General features: G+C 35.9%; 1 pseudogene; it reads left to right on the top strand.

The window, feature by feature from the left end:
* LOC132113384 (usherin-like) overlaps positions 1-13427 on the top strand; it is a 219745-nt pseudogene that overhangs the window by 23702 nt on the left and 182616 nt on the right.

The following is a 13427-nucleotide window of genomic DNA, read 5'->3' as shown; positions in this document are numbered from 1 at the left end:
TATTCCTTAGAGTTTATAACTATTGTTTCTTAATCTAATTAATTTTAAATGGTCCTGAGGTAGGACACTTTTGTAAAAAAAAAATAAAATATATTACCAAATTATTTTGACAATGGTTGATATGCAGTTTATATATATATATATATATATATATATATAAGAAATTGTTCATTTTCTACTTGTTTGTGCTACTTTTTAATTTCTGAAATTAAAACACATGAAACACACAGGGATCAATCTGCTCTGCTGCATATGTAAATGGCATGATTAAATTGTTTACCATCAGGCATCTTTTTTTTTTTTTTTTGGTAAAGCACTGTTTTTTTTTTTTTTTACAAATTCATTGTGAGCAGCAGCCAAAAGGATTTTTCTTCCAGCTTTTCCAGGCATTCCAGGTCCTTTGCGATAAATCTTTTCCATTTTTTTTCTTCTTCTTTGTACCTTTGAACTGTTTTCTTATGAAATGCAAAAGAGAGTTACTTAGAAGATCATGTGTATTGCTAAGCCAGGATATCAAGGGCCACCTCATTTTAATTTTGTAATTCAATGCCAAGTTGATTATAATAAACTGCCCCTGTCTTCCCTATTTTTCACGCTTCTTACAAGACCTGCTTCTTTGTTTGTAGTTCCCACAGGTATTTTTCAGAAATTAGATTTGATTAAGGCAATTTATTACCTCCAGCACGTTTGAGGCCAGCCGCAGCTTCATAAGGACAAAATTTATCAAGCGTCCAAAGTATTCTGCATACACAATGTGCTTTGAAATGTTGATGTATGAGAATATTATGTAGAAAAGCATTACTGATAAAATGTGGGCTACGCTGGTACACGTCCCACTCAATGGGTGCACCAGTGGGCAGTCAAATGCACATATATAAAATCATACTGGTTAAAACCAAATACGCTTCAGTTTAGCAATAATAATATCTTAAGCTTAATGATTTACTTGCTTATTTTTACCTGCACTTTGTTGTTAGATTTAGTAATTACTTTATTATTATATTCACAGTTGAATGGTGCGCAGTTACTGTAACGTTTTGAGAGTTACACAAATTTTCCAACATCCACAAGCCATGCACACAATGACAAATTGCGGCACCTTTGGCGTGATATTATTGGGGTATTCATCTGTGTCACATTGTGCATTTAATATAATGTTGTAATGAGGTTTAACTGTGGGTAGGGAGCAATATATTAATATCTAAATTCATTAAAGTGGAGCTGTGTAGTGGAATACACAGCAGTGGAGGAGAGTGGAGTTCTCAGTACTTATGGCTGTAAACGGTTTGCCCTGTAGGCTCTGCTCAGCAACATTAGGAATAGATTACCTGTCAGGAATATATATGGCGTATTCAAATAAGCACCACACACATTTTAAAAAACTTGATATGATTTGATTCCACATAGACCACTTTTAGGGTCTCCAAATGAGCTGTAATTCTTTTTTAGCCTCATAGTTATTTTTACTTTTTTCCCTTCCATTGCCTTTCTTGGGTCTCTTAATTTATTTATTTTCCTTTTAGAGAAATTAAGTGTTATGCCCGAGGTGAGTCATTCATCATTGGGAAAGGGGCTCACTTAATGATGGCATTACCAATTTCGTATTCATTCCTTGTGTAATATTTCACTGATTTATTTATTTGTTTACTATGTACTACAGTGAAATGTAGGTTATTATGTAAAGGCCAAGACCAAATAATTTCAGATGTTGAGGTTGGTGGTTTGTGGATGGTAAGGTGAATTTGAAAAACTTTAGAAGTACGAAGATAAATGAAATGCTGCAGTCTGCAAAAAGAAAGAAAACACCCATGCCCATACTTTCTTGTTACTAGGGCCCACATAAATTGACTTGCACATTTTCACATCATGTTTTCTTTTCGGAAATGGAATGTTATGGAAGTTTCTTTGGAAAAGGAATAGTTCACCCAAAAAGAATCATTTACTCACCGTCATGTCGTTCCAAACCTGTATAAGTATCTTGTGTTGGAAACACAAGACGATATTTTGAAGAACTTTAAAGAACCAAACAGTTCTTGGTCCCTATTGACTTCCATAGAAGCTGTTTGTTTACCAGCATTCTTTAAAATATCATCTTTTATGTTCAATTTTTGGGTTAACCCATCCCTTTACGTACCTTCTGGGGTCCTTTTTATACTTAGGTCCAACCTGTGAGCGTTGTAACTACGGCTCCAAATTCCTCAATCGCACAGATCCTGAAGGCTGCATCCCCTGTTGCTGCGACCCGTGAGGCTCTCTACACCAGTTCTGTAATCCTTTACCCAGACAATGTAAGTGCAAAGTTGGCGTACAAGGCTTCCTCTGTGACACCTGCATCGCTCACTTCTACAGTCTGAACGGCATTGGACTCTGCCTGACCTGCGATCTGTTTCTGGTACCTCCTGTGATGCGGTAACTGGACAGTGTAAGTGCAAACCTCACACAGAGGGCCGGTGGTGTGATGTGTGCTGGGATGGATACCACAATACCACACCGGCTACCTTGCCGGTGTGAGCTCAGGAGCACGGTGAACGGCTCAGGCATTTGCAACAAGACCATGGGCCAATAGATATGGAAAAACAACTTTGAGGGACTGCAGTTTAATCGATGCACCTCTCACACCTACAACTTGAGTTTTGCCAAAACCACGCATGGATATCAACCATGTCACTGTGACCACATTGGTCAGTGCCTGCAACCGTGTACAACCCTGTTAGCGGTCAATGCGTCTGCCTGCCCACACGCTATGGCAGAGACTGTGGAACCTGTAAACCAGGTTGGTGCTTTGATTTGAATATCTTACTATGTGTGTATTTACCATTTAGATGGTGTATTTCCTAAGCTCATTATACTGTGTTGGCAATGCTAGTGAGGTCATCGCTTTTGTTGTTTACCGTGATTTCTAGTCATTGCGCATCGCATTTGAAGTATCTGCGTAAACATCTTTTGAATTACAAAGCACTCTCTTTTTTCTTAACTAATGACTCCCTCGCAATTTGTTCTTGGCTCTGCAAGCTGCTGCATTGTTTTGCTATTCCTTTTTCCCTAGATTGTGCCTGGGAATTGAGTGTGTTTGGCAGTCAATTGGCCGATGGCGTTTAGCTAGCATAGCTACAGGCCATTCCTCATGTACCCTCAAACAACCCCTCATTGGCTGTTTGGTCAGCGCTGGCCTCATGACTCAAGTGCTCTTCAGGGGGTGGAAATGTTTGCACTTTCCTTATTCTTTGCAGCATAGTAAGTGCTAGAAGTGCAATGCCAGGGGCTCAAGGGTCAATATGGCTACACCACCTGTAACAGTTGGTCCCTTTGTCTTCGTAATGGAGATTAACCCTCAGTGTTTACTGTAAAACCAACTTGCACATTTGCACACCAAGCACAGTCTTTCAATTCCAAAAAGCTACTTCTCCTTTGCAGTACTACTAGTAGAATAGCTTAGAAATGTCTAAAGAATAACTTAATAGTTTAGACCAGTTTAAAGACCACATTATTTAAATTTGAAATTTTGTGCATATTAGTCTGTGTAGTCTTCTACTGTATAGGGTAGGGTAATTTAAAAATGATTGAATGAATGTTGTAGATATAATCTATATGAAATAAAACCTAGTATAAGAAGAATGTGTGTTTTTATTATTATTATTATCAATTTAAAATCTAATTATAATCAAGTTGTTTACTACATTAAGTGCTGTTTAGGGTATGCAAGACTCATATTTATTTATTAAAAGGTGAACCACCAAAATGATGCCTTCCATTTCAAACTGCAATCACTCTTAAACATTTTTTATTATTATTATTATTTAACTGTACTGTTTTTAACATAAATAAACAACTATTTTATTCAGAGATGTGTTTAACTGGTGTATTTATAAAGTATCACCTGAATATGTTTTTTTTTATTTTTTGTCTAGGATTAACCTTACATTGGCTTGTATAGCTTCTTGATAATCATATGACTTTTGTTATTTATTCTGTTATAGACATAATAGAGGACACACCCTTCAATGAAGTGCTTCAGGGATGACAAATGTCTTTTTGATGTCTAAGTACAATTACCAGAAGTAGAAAGCTAAAGTTAGGCTATAAATGAGTTACACCTCGGTTGCATGACTTCAACATCGAACATTTATTTGTTGGAAAGTTGGAAAGTATGAGTTAAAGCCCCAGCAACCTCTGTCCCTGTGGGTATTACTAATGTATTTTATGTTGTAGAATAAAATGTGAAAATATCTTAAGCTTCTGTTTACCCAAGACTTTATTTCAGGCATTATAACCAAAAACCTGTTGACTTCAGGAAAATGAAAGCAAAAATGAAAACTTATTAATGGGTTTTAGGACTCCATATGTCCCACATACACTTCCTATTTCAACACAGAATATGTCAACAGAAATAGACATATGCATTTGTAATTAAGTTGCAGTGTAGTAAAGGTAGAATATATTAACTATATAACTATACTATATTAACTATAACTATATAACTTTAAATATAAAATTGTACTAACACTACAGTTACAATTATAATAAAATATTTGATGTTTAATCAAACATCAAAATACGTTTACTTTAAAGCAAAACAAAAATATTAATAAAACAATGCTTTAAAAAGTACTTTACAGTAAAACATTTAATTTTATATATTACAAAGTGCATTTTTTAAGTGTGTGAAAGTATGAAAGTGTATTGTCTTTAGGTACACTTAAGTGGCCTTTTATTTCATTATTAATAGTACATTTTTTGGTAAATATATTTTTAAGATCTGAAGTACACTACAAGTGTGTATTCAGAACAGCTAAGCAAATTTCTTTTTCAAAGTTAGACATGTTAGGTAACCAGTCAAACCATTATGAAAATGGCCAAAACATTTTTTTAACTTGCATCTGGTCTAGGCTATTTTTCCAGCAAGGGAACCATGCTTCCCAACATTCTCCAATGAGCCTATGCATATGATATGAGGGCGCTGAGCTCGCACGATAACCAGACAAGGATGTACGGCCAGCCCTCCCCTAGCTTGTGCCCCTCCACACATGATGAATTAATGCAGGCGTACCTGCTGCTCACCAGAGCCTCGGCCGCCCATGCCGGCACATAAAGCATGTGTACGGAGAGTGGGACTGGCAGGAGTAAATTGAAAGCACAGGGAGCGGGGGGAGATCCATTTGGAGGAGGGTGGGGGACTGATGACTGTGTTTCTGCAGGCCCTCCCCCGGCTCCCCTCACGGAGCCACTCTGTCGTATTTCACCGGAGGGGAAGCAGCCTGTGATTGAAACATCTCAAACTCAGCGCCCCCTGTCTGATTGATGCGTGCAGGTGCTTGACGGAGCCCTTGAGATTCAACTCATACTTTATTCTTAAGAAGATATAGACAGAAAGTAGACTAGGACAATCTTAAAGGAACATTTCACTCAAAAATTAATACCTACTTGACTTTTCTACGAAGGCCAAAAGGAGATTATAGGCAGAATATCTGAGCAGGTGTTTTTTTTGTAATGAGGACAGTTCACCCAAACATGAAGTTTCTGTTATAATTTCTTCACCCTCATATCATTCCAAAATGGTATGACTTCCTTAGAACTATGGAACTGCTGAAAATGCCATGCGATTAAAGTCAGTGGGGTTCAAAATAACATTGGACTCCACTGACTTTCATTTATATATCTATATCTATAGATCTATATATCTTTATGTTTCCATCGAGGAATGTAATTGATAGCACTTAATTGTTTTGAATAACTATACTGTTAAAATTATAGTTAATATATCTTAAAAGTATTAAATTACAATTTCATCATAAAAAATTTGAAATTACAAATACATTGCATACACAAAAGTGTATATTTCAAGACAATAAAGGTCATTTTGAAGTTACATACTAAGATGTATTTACTGTAGGTCATATTTAGGTTGGTCAAAAATCGTATAAGTTCAACAAATTGCAAATATTTAAACTAAAAAACATTTTATTTTATATGTAAATAACATGAAATTAAGTGTTCATAAACATTACATTCAGTTCACATTTAAGTATAATCTTTATTTCTGTAATAATTATTTTGAAAGCTATGCTAAAGTTCTTATTTTCCCTGTAAAGCTCACTTTTGTAATATTACAACATCAGTTTTAGCTTGATTAAAATTAAGCTGCACATGTGTTCTTGTTTTGTTTTTGTTTTTTTGTTTTTTTCCTTTAAGACCACATTTACAGAACTAATGGGTCCTATTCTTCAACCATGCAATGCTATTGGATATTAGATTTTTTTAAAATAGGCCTATTTACCTGGCCATAAACTCTCACAACCTGCAAACTTCCCATAAAGCACATAATCTTGTTTTACTGGACTGAATAAATCTACATTCAAGTAAGTAAAAAGTTATATTATCTATTTATGTTAAAAATATTATCATTAATATGTGTTCATGTTGATATTAAGGTATTGTTCAATGCATTGATCATTTTAGATTTTGAGCTTATGTCAGTGTTGTAATTTTGCCAAGTGTGTTAAAGGGGTAGCAACATTTGCCTGTGCCCCTTACACATTACATCTGTTCCATGTGAAAAAAGAAAAATACTCATAGAAACATACTGTTTTTGATCATTCACAAGCTAAAATGTCTTTTTTGTTACCATTTTGATATTCAGTCAAGATTTTATTTTTTTATTTTTTTAAGTATTTGTGTAGCAATATTTTAAACTATCTGTATCTTATCATTTATAAAATGTATTTAACTGGTCCTTTGCTTGTTTGCCCAAATATCTGCTTGCTGCATGAGAGACAATGAGAGTGATAATGTTTTGGAATGTGGGGGGTATAAGTGCTTTTAGCATGATAAGTAAAGGGGACATTAAGCTATCAAACAGTATTGTGTGAATTCTGTGGAATGGTTAATTCTGTAAATGGGTGAATTCTTTAAAATGTGTAAATATGTTTGGGATCAATTTGCACTGATAGTTTTAGCCTGGAAAATAATAATTTATTTTTTTCCATTTCAGAATGTCACCAGCCAAGAAAGACCATTTCATCATGTGTCTATGATATCACTGATGCTGTCCATAATAGAAAGAGTGACTTTGAGATGGACTGTGATGCAAGAGAAGAAAGTTTTAAAGTCAAGTCATGAAGAATATTTTAAAGCTTTCATTTAGTTCATCAGGTTTTGTAAATATAATCAGAATATGTTTGTTTGCAATAAATGTTTATTTTTCATAAAAACATGATGTAATTTATCATTATTGTGTAATTATTAGTGTGTATACATATATAGACTATTACAATGGGGTTACAGAAGCATTTCACCTTGCAAAATGAACCTTTAGATCAGGGATAGGCAACTCCGGTCCTATCCTGCAAAGTTTAGCTTCAGCCCTCATAAAAACTCACCTGCCTGTATCTATCTAGTAATGCAGAAACACTGATTGCCTTGTTCATGTGTGGTCATGTGTGTTGGAGCTAAACTCTGCAGGACAGTGGCCCTCCAGGACCGAAGTTGCCTATCCCTGCTTTAGATGTTCTCACATTTGTTCAGACAGTGACTAAAATCACTGAAATTCTGCTGCCCAACGTTGCAATATTACAACATTTCCCTAAAAACTAACTTAAATGTAAAAAATATAAAAACACATTTCTTTCTGTATTAGAGGCCTTTTATTTTATTTTTTTACATTTTTTAAATTATATATATGGGTTCTCTAGGGCAAAGGGAATTATATTTAAAGATGTCCAATCCAAGGTTTTTGGATTATATTTAAAGATGTACAATCCAAGGTTTTTATTTAGCACAGTGGCTAAATTAACAAATTATCAGACGCCACCTGATTCAAATATTCCACCAACGTTAAATAGTAATGACTTTATGAATTTCTTCACTGATAAAATAGATAACATTAGAAATACAATAGCGAATGTAGATTCTACAGCGTCTAACACTTCAGTTTCATCCATCGCACCCAAAGATAAACTGCAGTGCTTTACAAATATAGGACAGGAAGAGCTAAATAAACTTATCACTGTATCTAAACCAACAACATGTTTATTAGATCCTGTACCCACTAAATTACTAAAAGAGCTGTTACCTGTAGCCGAAGAACCACTTCTCAATATCATTAACTCGTCGTTATCTTTAGGTCACGTCCCAAAACCATTCAAGCTGGCGGTTATCAAGCCTCTTATTAAGAAACCAAAACTAGATCCTAGTAGACTGGCAAATTATAGGCCTATTTCAAATCTTCCATTTATGTCTAAAATATTAGAAAAAGTTGTGTCTGCTCAATTGAGCACCTTCCTGCATAAAAATGATCTGTATGAAGAATTTCAGTCAGGTTTCAGGCCCCACCACAGCACAGAAACTGCACTTGTTAAAATTACAAATGACCTGCTTCTTGCTTCAGATCAAGGCTGCATCTCATTTCTAGTCTTACTTGATCTTAGTGCTGCGTTCGACACCATAGATCATGACATACTCATAGATCGATTACAAAACTATACAGGTATTCAAGGGCAGGCTCTAAGATGGTTTAGATCCTACCTGTCCGATCGCTACCATTTTGTTTACTTAAATGGGGTGTCATCTCATTTATCATCAGTAAAATATGGAGTGCCACAAGGATCCGTCCTAGGTCCCCTTCTATTTTCAATATACATGTTGCCCCTTGGTAATATTATTAGAAAATACGGAATTAGCTTCCACTGTTATGCTGATGATACTCAGCTATATATCTCAACGAGACCAGATGAAACTTCCCAATTATCTAAGCTAACAGAGTGTGTTAAAAATGTAAAAGATTGTATGACAAATAATTTTCTCCAATTAAATTCGGATAAGACAGAGATATTAATTATTGGACCAAAAAACACCACACAGAATCTTGTAGATTACAATCTGCAACTAGACGGATGTACTGTTACTTCCTCTACAGTCAGAAATCTGGGTGTTATATTAGACAGCAATTTGTCTTTTGAAAATCATATTTCCAATGTTACAAAAACTGCATTCTTCCATCTTAGAAACATTGCCAAGCTACGAAACATGTTATCTGTTTCTGATGCAGAAAAGCTAGTTCATGCATTCATGACCTCTAGACTGGACTATTGTAATGCACTTCTTGGTGGTTGTCCTGCTTCGTCAATAAGCAAGCTACAGGTAGTCCAAAATGCAGCAGCTAGAGTCCTTACCAGGTCAAGAAAATATGATCATATTACCCCAATTTTACAGTCTCTGCACTGGCTACCTATTAAGTTCTGTATCAGTTACAAATTATCATTACTTACCTATAAGGCCCTAAATGGTTTAGCTCCTGCGTACCTAACTAGCCTTCTACCACGCTACAACCCATCACGCACCCTAAGGTCACAAAACGCTTTTTCACATTTGGCTCCCAAACTCTGGAATAGCCTTCCTGATAATGTTCGGGGTTCAGGCACACTCTCTCTGTTTAAATCTAGATTAAAAACGCATCTCTTTCGCCAAGCATTCGAATAATGTATCTCTTAAATTGTGAGTGTAGTTGCATCTGCATTTTTATTCTTTAGCTTGGGTTAAAATAATTTTACTTCAGTTTCAGCAGCTATGCTAATGATGTCTCTATTTTGTTTCTATGTTTTGCCACGGGATTAACATCCCGTGGTAACTAGGAGTTACACAAGCTCCAGTCTGGATCCAGAACACCTGAGAAGAGATGATGCTGACCCTCAGAGGACCCCAGATGATCCTAACCTTGAATCAACAAACAGAACTAACAATTAGTGCTAAATGTGTGACTGCATCATATAATTACTATTAATTAATAATATTGATAGTTCATCATCTAGCTGACTACGTCTTGTATTATTATTACTATTATTATTATTATTTTTATTTTTCTAAAATCCTGTCAAACGTGCACAAACTACTAGCTACTACTAAATATTGTAGAAACATAATTTTCTGTAAAGTTGCTTTGTAACGATTTGTATTGTAAAAAGCGCTATACAAATAAACTTGAATTGAAATTGAATTGAATTGAATTGAATTGAACTTGAATTGATGTATTTTACTTTATTTATTTATTTCATGATGATAGCAAAAGAGGAAGTAAATGCGATCTCACAATAAAATATGCGTAAGGAGTCTGTTTGTGTTTTTCCGCATCATGCAGGTTTCTTCCTGTCTGAGGAGGGGCTCAGCGAGTGTGAAGTGTGTGAATGTCACTCGGTCGGAGCTGTGGGGCAGGTGTGTGCTTCCCACTCTGGGCAATGTGTGTGTGCTCACCCATCACTGACCGGTTGCAGATGTGACCTGTGCCAGGATCTCTTCTTTGGCTTTAATCCAAGTGATGGCAGGTCAGTGCCATGGTCCAACACCTTTATTTCGGTCATGTTCTAGAAAGACGTTTTCATTTATTACCATGCAGCAAGATATATCTTCAAGTTAAAAAGAACAGTGTAAATCATTGTCGAAAATGACTCCAGACCTCCCTCCCATCACTGAGACTGAACACTAGTGAATAAAGCCCATTTAGAAAATCATGCACATCACTTTTCATAGCGATCTGAGCCAGTTAGCTGCTTACTGGCCCACAGGTTCAGACAGAGCCAGCGAAGGTCAAATTAACCATTAAAGTCTCCCGCCTCTAAACGAGGCTGCATTTTAACACTCTCTGCATAGTTGATTTGTTGGATACATCAATTAGGTTGTAAATACATCATATGTTAGCTGTCTTAATGATATACTCCAAAGCAGCTCCCCAGCTTGAACATATGGCCTAAGTTGGGGATGGAAAACTTGGCATTCTCGAGAGTCAGTGGATTGGAAAATTATTTTTCTTCTTCTTTTTTTTTTTTCTCCATTTCCTACACACGGCAGATTTTCTTTTGATGATTGTTATATTTAAGTCTTGGTTTGGTTGAAGTCTCATTGAATGACCTTCCTGAAGGCTTGCAGGAGATATTTAACTACTCCAGCCACGCTGGGTGAATAAAAGGAACAGTGGGAGACATCGTCAACGCTTCCCATATCAACCATCGTTTATCTTTTAAGCGTTTTCCCCCTCAAAATAAAAAATATGATTTTGGGATGCACAGTAGGCAGGGAGAACATTAATTGTTGGCTGGTGAGATGCAAATAGCATGAGCGCGTGTTTTCGATGCATCAACAACAGGGCTACCGGACATCACAAATTGTTAATCCATACGAGTCGTGACAGATCACTGCATACGCAATCCATCCAGCTGCACTCGTTCGCCTGGTAAGGATGAAAAATGAACTATTTAAACTGATTAGAGGGGAAGCTTGAACTGCATCAGGAGATCCTACACAATAAAGATTTCTTTATCTAAATATTATAAACTCATTTGTCCGCCCTGGAATCAATAAGATGATGCATCTTATTTTGTTTTCTTATATTGGGTTGTTCGCTGCAGACCACCTAATAGAGGTAGTTAAAAACCCACAATATGGTTAGGGAAGATTAGCCATCACAGCAAATGACAGGCATAGGCTACATGGAAAGTGGTGCTTGGCTAATCATTTAACCTTGGCGGGGAAAAGCAAGTTTTATTTTACAGAAGTGTAGGTCATATCTGCTCACTGTTTTTACCTTTTGCTAGTCAAACTTGCTTAATTTCTTGACAGCAAACTTTCCAGCTCTACTTGCAACACCTGTTCCAGACAAACGTTGAGGCGCAATCTGGAGTCATTTACTTTGATAGCTGCAAGCTATAAGTGTATTTCAAATATGGAGAATGTAAGCATGTGGAACTTAGCAATATTGGTCCTGATCAAAGAATTTGATACCTCAATTAGCTTCGTTTGTGCATGACGAAGAGCAAAAAAGTTCACTGTCTCTTTCCGAGGAGTCAAGGTCGAACCACATTGGGAAACGGGTGGTTTAGCCCAAAACGCCCCTGTAGTTGACAGAACAAATTTTCAGCTCATTAAGAGTCTGTGGCTTTTATCAACTGCTTTCGAGGGTGTCAGGCGCTTGGCCCCCACATCACCCGCTGCTGGCCCCTCAGGGCATTTCCTCCTCCATCCCCTACACCCCTCTCAGAAGTGTCACTGACAGGTGCATCTGTGAATGCCTCCATTTAGTCAAAGTGCACCCCCCCCCCACCCCCTCACAGTAACACATGCACTAACACGCACACATTCAATTTTTGCAACTCTTCATCTCAGCTAGCTGGAGAGAGAATTACAGTTTTTTGTAAATACAGCTGGACTTGTTACTCTTGGTTAATTGCCTGATTTCATGTCCTCTATAGACATGGACAATGTCACAAGAAGTGATACTGTTTTTTATCTTATGAAAATGGTTTTTGTGTCTCTTGTGATCTCCATGTGTCTAGGTGTGAGCCGTGTGGATGTTATCCTGTTAGGGGATTCAATGGCACGTGCCACCCCCAGACAGGGCAGTGTATGTGCAAGCCTTATGTGACTGGAGATAAATGTGACATCTATGTGGAGGGAGCCAGTCACATGGTGGGCTGCATTAAGGTCTGAATCAATACTTTAAATATGAATTAATAGAGGCGTTATTTTATATATTTTGAATTAGCTTTTCTTTTTATTACAGCATTTAAGTTTTCATTTAAATTTTATTTTTTAAGTATTATTTTAAATTTTTTATATATATTTTTTTTATTTATTTTTTATTCTTTAAAATATTTTTCTTTTTTAGTACTTCAGTAGTAGTGATTTTATCACTGAAAACCAAGTTTATTTTATTTAACTTATTTGCCAAGGCAACATTTGTTATTTTCATAAAAAAATTTAAATACTTGTTTATAGTTTTAGTTAACAATAACAATGATGAATAAAAAATAAAATATTTATCTATTGTGAATATAAGCATAATGATACATAGAGCAATACAAATACATTTAAATGACACTGAACTTTTCATCATTGATAATGTTTTTAACATTAAATAACATATACAGATAACATTTAACATTTACATATAACATTTATTTCTAATCAGCATTATCCTATGATATCGAAATTTGGCATTCATGAAAGGCTATCAGCTAATAAAAGGACAAGCCCTTTGATATATTCCAGCCTATGGTTTCAGTAGGAAATATTTTAACATATAAAAGAAAAATCAAACCATATAATTTTAAGGAGCTTTATTTGAACCGAAGTCCCTACTTTAGTAGTTACATTTTAAAATCCTTTGGCTCAACACTCCATTTGGCTCAAAAACAGGAAAATGCCTCTTATAGATCACATCACAGAGTTTCTTTATTGTAGTGACTGTAATTTAAATGCAGATTTCCACAATATAGTCAAATTGCTTTGTAAGTTTAATGCAAGAGAGGCATACCTAAGGTCAGAACTCACTGCCGTCACTCAATTGCTGTGGTATTAACGTTGGACTGTGGAATTTATTACATACTTTATTCAAAATACTTGCCCAGGAGCTGACACTCAGATTTAATCATGTTGCATCCTTA

Source organism: Carassius carassius, chromosome 32 (assembly GCF_963082965.1).
Source record: "Carassius carassius chromosome 32, fCarCar2.1, whole genome shotgun sequence".
Lineage (NCBI taxonomy): Eukaryota > Metazoa > Chordata > Actinopteri > Cypriniformes > Cyprinidae > Carassius > Carassius carassius.
This window is presented reverse-complemented; position numbering and strand designations above follow the sequence as displayed.